Source organism: Pseudorasbora parva, chromosome 5 (assembly GCF_024679245.1).
Source record: "Pseudorasbora parva isolate DD20220531a chromosome 5, ASM2467924v1, whole genome shotgun sequence".
Taxonomy (NCBI): Eukaryota; Metazoa; Chordata; class Actinopteri; order Cypriniformes; family Gobionidae; genus Pseudorasbora; species Pseudorasbora parva.
This window is the reverse complement of record NC_090176.1, coordinates 38,110,961-38,126,755: the sequence shown is the minus strand read 5'-3', so window position 1 is coordinate 38,126,755 and position 15,795 is coordinate 38,110,961. Positions and strand designations below refer to the sequence as shown.

Sequence of the window (15,795 nt, the reverse complement as noted above, 5' to 3'; positions counted from 1 at the left end):
AAGCATAAGTTCAAAACCAGAACAAAGACCTCGCAGGACTTAAATAGGCAGACTTTAACAATGGTAAATCACACACAGCTGAACGAAATCACACAATCATGAGCACAGTCAATAGATACTGGGAAATTAAGTCCATAATGGGAAGTTTCAAGAGTCAGGAGGAGTGCCCTCTGGTGGAGATTAAAAGTATTCCAGCTGGCGGATGTGACAGTGTACATGTCCACCTCATTTAACAGTCCTGTCTTATTTTTAAGATACAATTTATTTGGTTTAATGCTGCTAACAAAAGATCAAGTTCTATGAATTTATAAACGGGCTATATGTAGAATTTAGAAACCTTTGTTATTAGCGACACCGGTGGCCGTTAAGTGAACTGCAACCAGCAACGTATTTCTCTTGCTCTCATAACGTACAAGAGACTGAATGTGATTAAAGTTATACCCAAAGTAAAGTTATTTTTCATCTTTCATCTAAAAAGAAGCTGGAAATACGTTTGCAGCTGTTAACAAATACCCAGAATCCGTCCATAAATGAAAATTTGCCCTGCACACTTTCAAACAACAAAAATGACAGCGGTGGGGAAGCAGCAGTTAAGAAAGCATGTGATCATAGCGATGAGAATATGCTCACACAAGTTCTGCAATACAACCGCATAACAGATGAGGTAATTAAAATAACATTATTTTGTTTTGATAGTTTGATTATAGTTTATATAGATCTGACTATGTGAGACAGTTTGAATTCATCTTTTTCTTTGCGTGACACATTGACATTGCAGTACAGAATACAGTGAATCTGGAAAGTATTCACAGCGCTTCATTTTTTCCACATTTTGTTACGCCACAGCCTTATTCCAAAATTGAATAAGTTCATTATGTTTTACTCAGTTCTACAAACAATACCCCATAATGACAAAGTGAAAGAAGTTTGTTTGAAATCTTTGCAAATTTATTAAAAAATAAAAAACAAAACAAAAAATTACATACATAAGTGTTCACAGCCTTTGCCATGACACTCAAAATTGAGCTCAGGTGAATCCCGTTTACACTGATCATCATTTAGATGTATATACACTGTAAAAATGTATTGTAGTTTTACAGGTATTTTCTGGCAACTAATTGCTGTAAATAAAAAAATAAAAATTAATACAATAATGTATTTATACAGCAGTGATTATAGTAGCATTATTACAGTAAAATGCTGTAATTTATTTTCATTATTTAATGCAACTCTGTTGCCAGGAATTCCCTGTCATTTTATAGGACAGAATTACAGTTTAATATTGTAATTCCATATACAATATATACAATATTTATTTGGAAATATACAATAAAATAATGTCCTCTTCCGCAATTAACAACAAAACAATGGCCTCTTTTCTTTGTTTTATTAACACAGTATGCAACAACACATTACACACTTATAAAATTATTCACTTTTTCATACAAACAAAATTACAGACTCAGAGGATAATCCAGCTCACTTCCAGACATCCAGATAGCATATCATCAAGGGGAACACTTCACAAAATGAACGAATTAATGAAAGTCGTAATGTTAAGCTGCTGTCCATCAGGCTCTTCTGTTTAAATAAATGTCCTGCAGGGGAAAAACAACTCTAGATAGAAAACGGCAACTTAACGGCAATAGGGTCTCCATCCAACTTTTGAATATACATTTTAACCATATGAAAAATAAATCATAACATATTTTGATGTGAATAAAAATTTATGTGGATTGACTTGAAATTTTGTTGGAATGAAAGTATTTGCATACATTTGCATTTGTTGCAATTTTATCAGGTGTTTTAAGTTGCCCTGACAACCTTACATTTTGATTCCACAGCTGTTCACAATTCTTCCTAGGAATGTGTCCATTTCTAATTCGCATAACAGAGCTGATGGAAACGCTCTCCAATTAGAGCCTTTTTTGTGCCAAATTTGTATGAATGCACTTAAAAGATGCAAATGAGTTGGATTGAAACCTGTCTATTGACATCAATACATTCGGAGCCTAATAATACTGGGCAAAAAGGAGGGTGTTCCATATGACAATGATGGGCCTATTTTCTTTATTAGTGTGTAAACAGCTTAAACATACATTTGGACAATTTGAGTGCTTGAGGCCTGTTTAGGATACTGCAAGTAAATGTCTTTCCATGGACACCATCCACTTGTCCACATAGTGTCTCTCCTGAAATGCATTACAATATGGTAACTAAAAGAGCACTAGAAAGCTGCACTACATAAACACACAAGTGGCGGTGCTGGCATGATGGGCTAAAGATTTTCCCGATTTAAATGTGGCTCCTAACCCTTCAAAGTAGTCTCCTTGTGCAGCGATATGCAGTTCTCAGTGCTCCTGGCTCAGTTAGAATGCTCCCTGGAAGCCTCACTTTTCCAGCACCATCTGAGACAGGTTTTAGATCTCCTCTACTATGTCAAACTGGTGACACAGTTTTCTTTTTTTCTTTTTTTTTTACTTGCACATTTTCCACGTGCTGTGAGCGTGTGCGTTGTTACGTTGGAGCACGCAATACATGTTCCGGAGAGCGTTTGAACGCAGGCAGAATCACTGGGAGCTCTGCACCACTGGACAAGGAGACTATTTCAAATGGGATAGTGGCCAAAAATAAATCAGGTGTATTTTAGCTTTTTATAGTCACAGTCTCAATACTTTGATTTCACCACATAATTATTTTTTGAATCTACAATGGCCACATGGCAGAATTCCGCCACAGTGCTGGAAAACCTTAAGCCCTGTAATAAACCTTAACAAAGTAAGGGAAGGATATACCTTGCACAGTTAATCAAGGTGTACTGGGTAGGGTCTCTCTGGATTTTAGCAGCTATGGCATTGGGCTGTAGGGAATAAAAATGTAAATATTACAAAAGGTATTACAATTTACACAACTTCCATTTACAAATTATAATTATTTTACTATTCCATTCAGTATGCCAGGCAGCCATACTGCATAATTTGAGACAAAGCAAATGGTCCAATCAACACAGAGGAAAGAAATGGCCAATGTTTTTAATATACTGTATGTATGCTACACTGTATAAAACATTAAAAGGATGTTAGCCAGTCAACTCCCTATAGCGTATCCCTATATAATATCTCTATAACTCCCTTCAGACTGTCTTTGGTATATTAGAATAATTTGGAATAGATAGTCTGTGTGGAGACTATATTATCAACACAATGGTATAGCACGAAGAATTTACAATATATTTTTGAAAGAGAGAACAAGCCAGAGTAAGTGTATGTGTAAGTGTAATACTTGCAAGTAATACTCACGTCAGCCTTAAGAAAGATGTCATTCTCCTTAAATGGTCAACTAGGCATATGATAATGCAGATGGCCTTCCTGGCATTGCTTATGAGGTGGCTGTAAAGTAACTCTTCTACAGTTCAGTTAAAATAATATTACAGGACTGCCCACAAATTTCCCATCATGCATTTGCATTTACAGCAAAACTGTGAATACAATACATTGTTGTAAAATGTATTGTAAAAATTACATCAGTTGCTAACAGTGTACAACTTGATTGGAGTCCACTTGCGGAAAATTAAGTTGGTTGGACATGATTTGGAAAGGCACACACCTGTCTATATAAGGTTCCACAGTTAACTGTGCATGTCAGAGCACAAACCCAGTCATGAAGTCCAAGGAACTATCTGTAGACCTCCGCGACTTGATTGTATCGAGGCACAGGGGAAGGGTACAGAAAAATGTCTGCAGCATTGAATATCCCAATGAGCACAGTGACCTCCTTCATCTGTAAATGGAAGAAGTTTGGAATCACAAGGACTAGAGCTGGCTGCCCCGGCCAAACGGAGTGATCAAGAAGAAGGGCGTTAGTCAGGAAGATGACCAAGAACCCAATGGTCACTCTGACAGAGCCTCAGAGTTTTTTGTGTGGATAGAGGAGAACCTTCCAGAAGAACAACAATCTCTGCAGCCAGACGGCAAATAACAGCCTGCCTGGAGTTTGCCAAAAGGCACCTGAAGGGGACATAAAATTATCTGGTCTAATGAAACAAAGATTGAACTCTTTGGCCTGAATGGTAAGCGTCATGTCTGGAGGAAACCAGGCACCGCTCATCACCTGGCCAATACCATCCCTACAGTGAAGCATGGTGGTGGCAGCATCATGCTGTGGGGATGTTTTTCAACAGCAGGAACTAGGAGACTAGTCAGGATTGAGGGAAAGATGAATGCAGCAATGTACAGAGGCATCCTTGATGAAAACCTGCTCCAGAGTGCTCTGAACCTCAGACTGGGGTGAAGGTTCATCTTCCAACAGGACAATGACTCTAAGAACACAGCCAAGCTAACAAAGGAATGGCTATGAGACAACTCTGTGAATGTCCAGAACTCTGTGAGTATCCCAGCCAGAGCCCAGACCTGAACCCGACTGAACATCTCTGAGGAGATCTGAAAATGACTGTGCATCGACCGACGCTCCCCATCCAACCTGATGGAGTTTGAGAGGTCCTGCAAAGAAGAATGGTAGAAACTGCCCCAAAATAGGTGTGACAAGCTTTAAGCATCATACTCAAAAACAGTACTTGAGGCAGTAAAGGTGCTTCTACAATGTATTGAGCAAAGGCTGTGAATAATTATATATATATACATTTGCAAAGATTTCAATTAATGACGTTGTCATTTTGAGGGTATTATTAGAATTGAGGAAAAAATATGAATTTATTCCATTTAGGAACAAGGCTTTAATATAACAAAATGTGGAAAAAGTGGAAAAAAAAAAGTTAAGCGCTGTGGCTATTTTCCAGATTTACTGTAGCACATGTAAAACAATTTGTACTGTTTTTTAACCATTTGGAATTGAATAAAGTTAGATAACCTGCAATTAACCTTTTCACAAGCATTTTGTTTTCATAGTTAGACAGATATCGTAATGAATCCTTTATAGGATTGTCTAGTAATATATTGATCATGGCAGAATTGCTGCATCGTGTTATTGTTAGTATTGTGAGCCACGTATTGTGTATCGTATCGTGACCTTGTGATTCCCACCCCTAAACATGTGGTGAATTGGTGGCTAATTCAGACAATCTCATTCATTTATTTTCATACAATCTGCTAAACGTTGCAGAAATGTTTATGAGTGGTATTAAGGGTTGGACCTTCGTGCTTGGGTTTTTTCCAATCGCCACCCCGCAAAAAAGTCTCACTTTCCACTGGGATTGTGTTGGGTTAACTAGTTGAAATTCATTTCACCATTGTTAATTAGCTAGACTATAGTCTAAACCTAAACAGTGTTGCACTGAAAATCAGTTTGTTATTCACGTCAGGCCACTGATGTTTACAGTTCAAACCCCATGAAAAAGAGTAGATTAGTTCCATCACATACTTGAGAGGTTTTGAAGGAGTATTTTCTGAAAGGCTAACACTCTCCGATCTATCGGTGAAGCCTGGCTCACTAAGTCCTGCATCTCAGGAGGATTGCCTTTGAAAAGCTAAAGTAGGAATATCTTTTTAGGGCACATAAAACCACTGATCCATTTTTACTCTTTCTCATTCTCTCCCGTTGGTCACAGACATTTTTTCCCACTCCACACTCTGACTATTAAACTGTTTACTTTCGTGTTAAGGGAGTTACTGCATAATTCATTGAGCAGTTATTAGTCTCATTGATTACGTTCCAGTCGCACATTTTTAGGCATGTATGGAGCAGCTTAAAATCCCACCAGACTGTGTCCAACAGAGGAACGTGCCATTTCCTCGACACAGCACCCCCTTTTGCTTCAACCTTCACCTGTGTTCTGTAAGGTGACCTTAAGTAAGTATCAACTTTTCCTGACACTAACATGACATCGCTCAATAGCTTTTTTTTCTTTCTACGAACTAAGGCTGAATTCAGACAGCAGACCTGCCCAAAGCTTTTCAAAGCCGACACAATCTCCAAGGCGCCATGAGCTGCCTGACAGGTTATCAAAATATGTCTAAGATGATTTAATCCTCCCCTCACAAGCTTTTCGAAATACCAGCAGAATATGTCAGTCTTTATATCATGATGTTCTAAACTGTTAAGAACATTTTTTTTTTCAAACACCTCTTAACCTCTATTAAATCCAAGGGAATCTGCCAATCAGTAACTGGCAATAAGTTACTGATGAGAAGCCAATTAATTAAAGTAGTTGCCAATTAAGAGTCCAGGGGTGACCAGATGCGTTTCTTCAACCCTTCAAATATATTAGTATGTGTGTATGTATTCAAAAATACTTAATACTCATACAGACTCACCTCTTTAAGATTAGTCATACATAAATCTGTCTGTATAATTTTTTTTCTTCATGCATTCATGTATGTGTGTAACTTATCCGCACAGTTTTATATTAGTTTTATATTCCTATGTATGTCTTTTTTTTTACACCTCTGTTTGCATATACATGTGTGTGTGTGTGTGTGTGCGTGCGTGCGTGCGCGCGCACGTGTGTGTGTACTTCATCACTTCATCTATTGTCTGTTACCTGTGGTGGTATTGACTTAAAGGGGGGGTGAAACACTCAGTTTCAGTCAGTGTCATGTCAATCTTGAGTACCTATAGAGTAGCATTGCATCCTGCATATCTCCGAAAAGTCTTTATTTTTTTAATAATTATATAAGAAAGATGCGCTGTTCCGAGTCTTTCCGAAAAAAGCCGAGCGGGTGGGGGCGTGTCGTGTGAGCGGAGCTAAATAATGACGTGTGCTCGCTGCTGCTATGTTGAGTCGAGTGCGTCGTAAAGCTGTCATCCCTAACAGCGGGAAAAAAACTTTATTCAAAATAAAAATATGGCTTTTAATCAGATACAGCCATACATCTATGATCCGGAATCAGACCCAGAGGCTGCAGTTGAACAGGAGCAGCAGCAAAAACGACTAGAGCAGGACGTCTCTATGTGGTACAAGTTATACACTAACTATATAATATGCTTAGCGGCTTGTGTTATTTACATATTTATACTTGAATTATATCGTCGTATTTTTGTCTTTGAAGGTGTACATGTGGGAAGTGCAGTTGTGCACGTGTGTTTACGCGTGGTTTGTGTAGACAGTAAGCGGACTAAAAAAAACACAGACATTTGAAGCAGTCTCACTCACCCTTCTAACGTTGGGACTGCTCCATCATTCAGCATTAGGCGATTGGAAAATCCGGCGTCGAGCTGGGCCTTGTTTATGAAACAGTCGGCACCGAAATGCAGCGAACAGATATAAACATTCGCGCAACTCAGTTGCTGATCCGGAAAAGCAAATTACATCCACTGTTGCCTTAACGTGGGGTTTTGGGGGAATCTGTGCAGGACTGTCTTGGTCTGGCAACCAAAAACGCACTTTTTTGGTGACATTGTTATGTGCACATCACCTGTCCAGCAGCCTACGAGCCAGCGCTTTGATGGGGGTAGCCTGTTACTTTCGCTCTCTCCCTCTCTCTCCCTCTCTCTCCCTCTCTCTCTCTCTCTCTCTCTCTCTCTCACGCGCTTCCGGTAGAATTGTCCGTAAGGCCCATACAAGGAAATTCCGCCCCCATTAACGTCAAAGGGGAAGCATGATCTCAAAAAACTTGCCGAAACTTATGACTAACCGGAAGTAGTATTTTTGACAAAGAAATACTCCCATCAAACGTCCACCTTAACTTTTGAAACTTTGTCTATGTTTAGTATGGGATTCCAAGTCTTTAACAGTGTAAAAAGATCAGTATGCATGAAACAGCATTTCACCCCCCCTTTAAGCCATTTTTGTAACTTATTGGATTGCTGTAATTCTCAAAAGATTTAATTTCATAATGCTCATGAAATATTTTGATGGTTGCTCTGATAATCAAATATCGGATGAAGTGAGTCATACTATGTTTATCCACTATTAACTAATATTTGGTATGTCCACCTTTTGCAGCAATTACATCAGCACATCTCTCTGGTGTAGTGTCAATATATTTCCTCTGAGAACTTCAACACTAATGTTATCCCAGGCCTTCTGCAACTGAAGCCAATGGCTTTCCTTTGAATGTTCAATAGATCAGGGGTGCGTTTCCCGTACAACGACCTAGCTCGCAGATTAACCACCATAGTACGATGTGTCTTTGTGAAAACGAACAAGTCACGACTGTTTCCCGAAACCATGGTACCTGTGTCGCAGATCCATAGTTCAAACTACGTTGGCATGAGCCATTGTTCTTCTTCTTCTTTGATCGAATGGCTGACTGGAGAGTGAAGACATGAGCACATACCGCCATCTACAGTAATTTGGTTTTATTTTCTCTTTTCTTCGACTCGAATTACGCTTTTGAAATGACGTTACGTTGGAGTGGAGTAATAACGAATGATTCGTTTGTTCTGCAATACATTACACACAACACAGAGTTAAAATGTGCTCTTTTCTGATTCCAATGTCAATAATTTCACAATTTCAGATAAATACTATTTCTTATGTAATATTGATAGGCTACTTAACCACAATTGAAAAAAGATGGGTTTTGAAAAACTGTGATGTACTGTTGTGGATTGCTTATTTTGCTCAATCTTTCCTATTTATGTCTTCTTGCCATTCTGACGTGTTAATGAAAATGACACGAAAACCCCAATTTTCAATGCTTGAAATTGCAGTTCTTTCCGAGAAGGTTGTGGAAAATAGTAACATCCAGCTATTTTCAAAGCTGAAAAATAGCATTACAATGCTGAGAAAAATAAAATTGAGGCAGAAATCACTTCAAAAAATAAACAATGCTAGCTATGGATATGGACAAAGCCCAGACAAAGTCAGGAATAAGTGGAAGGACTTCGCAAGTGTGACAAAACAGAGGGCTGTGGCACGTAAGAGGGAAGCAAACAAGACTGATGGGGTATCAGTTCAGTTCCTCCTGTCCCTACAGAGGAAGAGACAGTTTTGGCCATCCTGGGGCCTTTTGCAATGGAAGGATCCTTGGAGATATGGATTCATGTGCATCAACCAGGCCTTTGCCTTCAAAGTCCAGGCCTCCAACATCAGGCCCTCTCCAGTCTGGCCCTTCAACATCAGGCTTCACATCTTCAGAGGGCAATAAGAAGAAACAATGCTTTAAATTCAGTTGTTAGCTACACTGCATTATTATGCTGTTGGAAATGTATGGAGGTGGTGGGTTATGGCCTAATGGGTGGGTGATAGAAGTACACACAACTCTTTTGTGTGGGCCACTTCTGCAGTTTGCAGGTGGCTGAAGAGGGTGCATGGCTTTGGTTATAGCTGGCTGCGATAGCCCTCCACATGGTTTTCTTTCTTTTTTTTTATAATCTGCAATTTTAAGGCTTTATTAATCGCAATTTATCCAAATTAGTTAAGTATTTTCTGCAGGATAAAAAAATATTCTGGGCTATATTATATATCCACCATGTTTAGACATCTATAATCTCATGAAAAAAAGGGGGGGAAACACATTTTTCAGGGGAAAGTTACTCAACTGATGAATACAACTAAAGAACAAGTAGTAAAAAAAAAAAAAAAAAACTGCAATATAACTGTGGACTTAGTTTGAAGCTCTCATTCCGAACAGTCAGGCAGACAGTCTTTCATCATGTCCTAAAATATGCAGATCTCTGAGAGCACATCTATATCTCATCATATTGAATCTGTCTGATGGAAATAATGAACAGCACACATTGGGCCCTATCATACACCCGGCGCAATGCGACGGCAGGCGCGACACAAGAGTTTTTTGCTAGTTACAGCCTGACGCAGTTATTATTTTTATGTCCAGTGCCACGTTTAAATAGCAAATGCACTCGCGCACATCTGTTTGCCCATGCTGGTCTGAAAACGAGGTGTGTTTAGATGCATTGTTGGTGCATTGCTATTTCCAGGCAAGAGAAAATAACTGCGCCAATGACCAACAAAAACCTGGTCTAAGGTCAATAGCGCAGTATATTTTTGTGTCATTTAAAGGGCGTGTTAGTAATGTGCGTATAGGCCGGTGCACATTGTGTGTACACTCTGCTTGTTACACACACAAGGCACACAAACATTTTTAAATATTAAAAATAAAAGGATTCCTCTTTGGAGAAGCGTTCAGTCTTTCCGCTCACAAATTCCGCGTAAATAGCAAATCTGCCATGGTGCAAGCTTTTAAAGGGAAAGGGAGATGAGACTCTGAATGGTTTATTGCACGCTATGCCCAAAACTGTGACTCATTAAGAGACTAGGTACAAGCCTTTTGGACCATGCGTCTGGTGCTCAGACCATTTTTTCCCCGTTGTTAAACTAACGCAGTTAAATGCACTTAGATCATTAAAATAGGGTCCATTGACCCCCCCATCACGTCTCTGACATTTAAAGGCAGAGCTGTTTGACATCCAGCATTGCTTGGCAGTTTGGCAAATGACTCCTGCTTCACACAACATGACTAATGATTCACTAACAAACTTGATTCTGTGGGCAGATCTTTTCGCATTTAAAGACATAATTGAGTTGGTGATGGTAATAATTATAGTGCTGGGACTTGTTTGACAACTGCGTATTCAGGCTTAAAACATTAAGACTGATTTTGTGTTGTTAAAAATAAGAGACTGGGGGCTTTCTGCATTTTTCTACCCACATGCTTTATTATGCTCATGTCATGAATTTAAGTTCAAATTGATGAGCCCAAACTCTGCGGCTCGTCCATCATGTGTTGTATTCACCACCTCCACATCATTTAAAATCATTATCAAAAGAATTAAAAAAAAAAAAAAAAAAAAAACAGAAAGAGAGAATGGAAGAGGAAAAGGCCTCCAAAACAGCATCATCTACAGTTCCCATAGAAAATGCATTAATGGTGGGCAGGGGCGTTTTTAGGCTTTCATCTGGAGCACAGGGCCCCATCAAAAAAAAAAAAAGTGTCCTAATATTTGATACTCTTTTTTGTATACTGTTATGGATATATTTAAATAAATTGACTTTCAGTACTGAACTCCTTCATTGCTGACAAGTTATAAAATATGTTTCCTACAATGTACTGTGGGTAATTATCTCATTGTTTACTTCCTTATAATTTATCCCAAAACTATTTCAGAATTAGACCTTAGTTCAATTAGGACATTTAAGCAGCTTTTATGAACATGTCTTAGAAAAAAAAAAACATTACTGGTGTGCATCTTCAGACATAAACAATGGCACTGACATATTTTAAGATGCAAGCTGCTTCCAGTTAAAACATCTCAAACATGTTAGTCTGGGACAAGGCTTAGAGGGATAGTTCACCCAAAAATGAAAATTTGATGTTTATCTGCTTTCCTCCAGGACATCCAAGATAAAGGTTGTTTCTTCCGTAGAACACAAATGAAACTCCAACTATTGCTCGTATAATGTCAATGAGGTGTCTTTCTATGGGAATCATTATGAGAGTAAAAAACACATAGACATATGAATCCATATTAAACCCTGCGGCTCGTGGCGATACATTGAAGTCTTAAGACATGACACGATCGATTTGTGTGAGAAATCGAACAGTATTTAAGATAAAGATATCTTTGATGATTATATATATATATTCATCAAATAAAATTATATATATATATATATATATATATATATATATATATATATATATATATATATATATATATATATATATATATATATATATATATATAATACAGTAATACATTTTTTATAAATTTATAAATTTTTAAAGCTGTATTAAAATAATATTTTATAAATAAATTTTTAAAGCTGTATTAAAAAAATATTTTATTCATCAAATAAAATATTCATCAAATAAAAAAAAATATTTTTTTTATTATTATTTTTTTACCTCAAATACAACACTATGTACAAATGCAGCAACTGCGCCTTCACTTCCTGCAAGTGAGGTCAAATGTACAAGATACACCGTATCTCAATGGGATACAATCGGCGGGAATGATCTCTTGCGCGCATCTCTACGCCATATCGCCATATATAAAAAATCAATGTGTCGTCACGAGCCGCTGTGTTTAATATGGATTCATATGTATATGTGTTTTTAACTCTCATAGTGGCTCTAAATCGACTATTTTAACAATGTTTTTACATCCTTTCTGGACCTTGAAAGTGTTACTTAATCAGCTGTCTAAAGGGAGCGCTTTCGGATTTCATCAAAGATATCTCAATTTGTGTTCTAAAGATGAACGATGGTTTTACGGGTTGGGAACGACATGGGGGTGGGTACATGATGCCAGAACTAATCTTTAAGCATTGTCTGCGAAATCAGGGGTAAGACTTAGTTGAACTGTAGTTGCAAATGAATGAGAATTAGACATGCAGCTGCAAAGTACTTGTAGTTAGTAGTAGAATACCTGAAGTGGATTAATAAATTATGACAAAATGTTCATTTTTGGTTAGACTATACTCCAAATATATTTGGTAGTCATAAACTTTTTAATTACTTCAATGGATGAGACAATATGAAAGGTCTCAATACTGTACAATATCAGACCATTACTCTCCTAGAAGACCTTTGCGTGGCAGGAGATTTGAGATATGAGAACCAGGAAAAGCTTTCATATATCAGAGGAAATATCTCTCTGAGGTGGGAACAGCATGCTGAGGACTACCGAACTAAATCATTCTTCATAGTTCACCATTATGTCTGTCAAATATCACACTCTCCTGTTCACAACCCTGTTCAGCCTTGACTGAAACACCCCCACTAAGCCTGATACTGCCTGTGGTGTACGTTTTATTGCTGTTGTTTCAGATATATTATAGTTTTGTCATTGTTATCTGACTTACTCTAAATAATGAGCAAACTCTTTACACGAAAAACTCTTTTTTTGCACGCATATGATACACACTTTATAGCGTATTATGCGCAAGAACAACACAACTCGCCACCCCTATACCCAAGAGCGCGTCACAAGGTGCGTCTCATTTCGGAAGGCTGCGTCGTCCGGAGGTCGCTCTCGAAGGCTGCATACGTCATAAGGCCGTCTCATTTCAAAAAAGTGAGAAGAACACTCCAAATACGACCTTTGGATGCTTTGACAGAAATTCAGAGTGTGCATGAGGTATACCCTTCGCTGCTGCAGATAACTCAGAATTCTTTGCGTCGCCGCATATAAATTGAAAATTTTATATTATTAGAAAAAATGGCACCACCGCCAGATATATGAAAGCATTCATGCTGTGGTTCAAGCATTGATGTTTGTGTAAGTAATTTCAAGCTTTTTTTTTTTTTTTTTTTTTTTTAAAGCTGTATTACTTTAAACAAATAGTAGTGGTAAACAGGATTACAAGTGTTTAGTGCTTTTTAAACGTTAAGAACAGTATATTGCTGTCAAGGCAAGAAACATTTCATAATCATTTACATGTTATAAATAATTTTCATTCATATTACTGCCGTGAGAGCGCAACGAGGCTGAACGTGTTGGCAAAGCAACGCGATACTTGTGTGTCCTACAAAGGACGTCCTGTTTAATTCTGATCGAGGACACTCCTTATACCGCATCCTACACAGAATGTGTCCCCTGGAGGACACAGCCTTCGCAATTAAATGAAATGAGACACGCCATAAAGTGCGTATCATATGCATGTGGAAAACTGCGTGGCATATGCAAGCCAAAACTCATTTTGGCGTATACATTCGACGAGATTGCACACCCGTACTATTGATACACATTCACGTGATCATGTTGAACTGTGTTAGCTATGCTAGCTTTAGCTTAAATGACAATTACAAGATTCCACATTACAAGATGGGAATAAATTATTATGGTGAACAATTTAATTTCAAGATGATGGAAGAGGCTGCTCTGTTTCAATGGTCTCATTACAAATGACTTCATGTTTTAGCATTTAGCATCAGTGGTCATCACAGCGTCCAGTACAGCATGATGTCACATGATTCCTAAATGTTATGGCTTAATATAATATGTCATGTTTTCTATAGTGTATACTGTCCTATATTATAATTTAAAGTTATTATTTGTAATCGACAGTTATTAGAAATATTACAGAATAGGTTTTCTTACTACCACAGTTTGCTATGAGAGAATACTATACTGTAAGACTTAAGCAGCATACATAGATTCAATTAAAGCTGCGTTACGGAACTTTCTCTATGCCCTATATGAGGTTGTAAAAACCAAGAGCAAGAGCAAAGTTTTCCTCAATTATGGAATTTAGTAAATAATTGACCCCAAATCTTCCATAGTGTACATTTAATAAACCATTTTGACAGTAACATCCTTCACTGAAACAGGAAGTTTACTCTCTGTAAGTTAAGTTGCACAACTGGACATATGTCTCTCGCCTCGAGTTATCTCTTAAAATGTGCTAAGTGAGACATTTGGACTTTGAAAATTTGATCTGTCTTCTCAAATAAACAGTGACAAACTATGGCAGGAAGTGAACTAACTCTCATCTTGGGCTGTCATGGAGAAAGAATCGTTCTACTTTTAATATGCAGCTACAGTGCTGATCGTTAGTCTAAACTGTGATATTGCGAAATTTGACAGAGGACCAACTTGCTGACGGCATGTCTTTTTTGTCTTCTGACTGATTTAGTCCATTTCTGCCACTTTGTCACTGCTGTGCTGAATCTCTCATGATCTCTCGTTGTCCTCAGTGGACCTTCTCCAAAGGTTGTGCTGAGACACGCATAATGACCTCCTGTGGGATTTGAGAATCTGTCCATAATGTCTATCTGTTGGCCTCTAATAGGGACCCACCTTCTCATGTGTAACGGTAAAACCACTTGACTCGTGTAGAGTGCTGCCTTGCCTGTGTGAAATCCCAGCCATGCCACAGCAGAGGCTGGAGGATTCAAATGTAGAGAGATCATTATGTGCAATCTTGTTCCATTAGAGCCTTCTTCAAAATGGATGGCTACCAAGGACAGTGTTCTAACATCACTGCTGTCAAAGGCAGCGCTGGAACACAAAGCACGGTTTCTCAGAAAACTTGAAAATGAATGCTGTACAATACCTACAGTACACACAAAAAAGATGCTTGCTGCACACACACACACACACACACACACACACACACACACACACACACACACACACACACACACACACACACACACACACACACACACACACACACACACACACAGTGCAGTTTTCGAATAACATGAGGGTGAGTACGTGATAGAAGGATTGTCATTGTTCGGTGAACTATCCTTCTAAACTACTGACAATATCCCACAAGTATGCATAATTTGAATATTTACAATGCAAAAATAGCACTTTAAAATTGTGGAAAATTGAACACAAACCTTAATGCTTGATCCATGAAACTGCAAGGGTTACAATCATCCAAGTGCTCATCTTAATAGAACAAACACAAGTCAAAAATATACTAAATATTATCTACACTAAAAAAACAACACTGTAGATAAAACTTTAGCAAACATTAAAACAGCTCAACACCATTAATTATTCATGCCCCAATGCATGCTGGGAAAAGGGGATGACTTGAGGGTGAGTACATGATGACAGGATTGTCATTTTTTGGTGAACTATCCCTTCAAACTACTGACACCATCACACAAAAATGCATTATTTAAATATTCACATGGAAAAAAAAATGAAAAAACTTAAAATAGTGGAAAATGGAGCACAAACCTCAATGAAACAGCAAGGGTTACAGTCATCTAAGTGTTTATTTTAATAGAAAAAACATACTCAATATGATAATAAAAACAACAACAGTGTAGATGCAAACATTAAAAGAGTTCAATACCATTCATTATTCATGTCCTAGCGCATGCTGGGAAAATGGCAAATAGGACTGATCCAGGCCTATTTAAAGTGCCCCTGTTATGCTATTTTAAAGTTATATAAAGTTTTTAAAGT

At 37.9% G+C, this 15,795-nt stretch overlaps 1 long non-coding RNA gene across 1 annotated transcript; it reads right to left on the bottom strand.

Moving 5' to 3' along the window:
• Nucleotides 1–1,372: 1,372 nt before the first annotated feature.
• On the bottom strand, nucleotides 1,373–4,455 carry LOC137076147 (uncharacterized). Its single transcript, XR_010905210.1, has 2 exons — nucleotides 2,796–4,455; nucleotides 1,373–2,192 (listed from the first exon to the last, which is right to left on the bottom strand). It is a non-coding gene; the product is annotated as an uncharacterized lncRNA (long non-coding RNA).
• Between the last annotated feature and the right edge of the window lie 11,340 nt (nucleotides 4,456–15,795).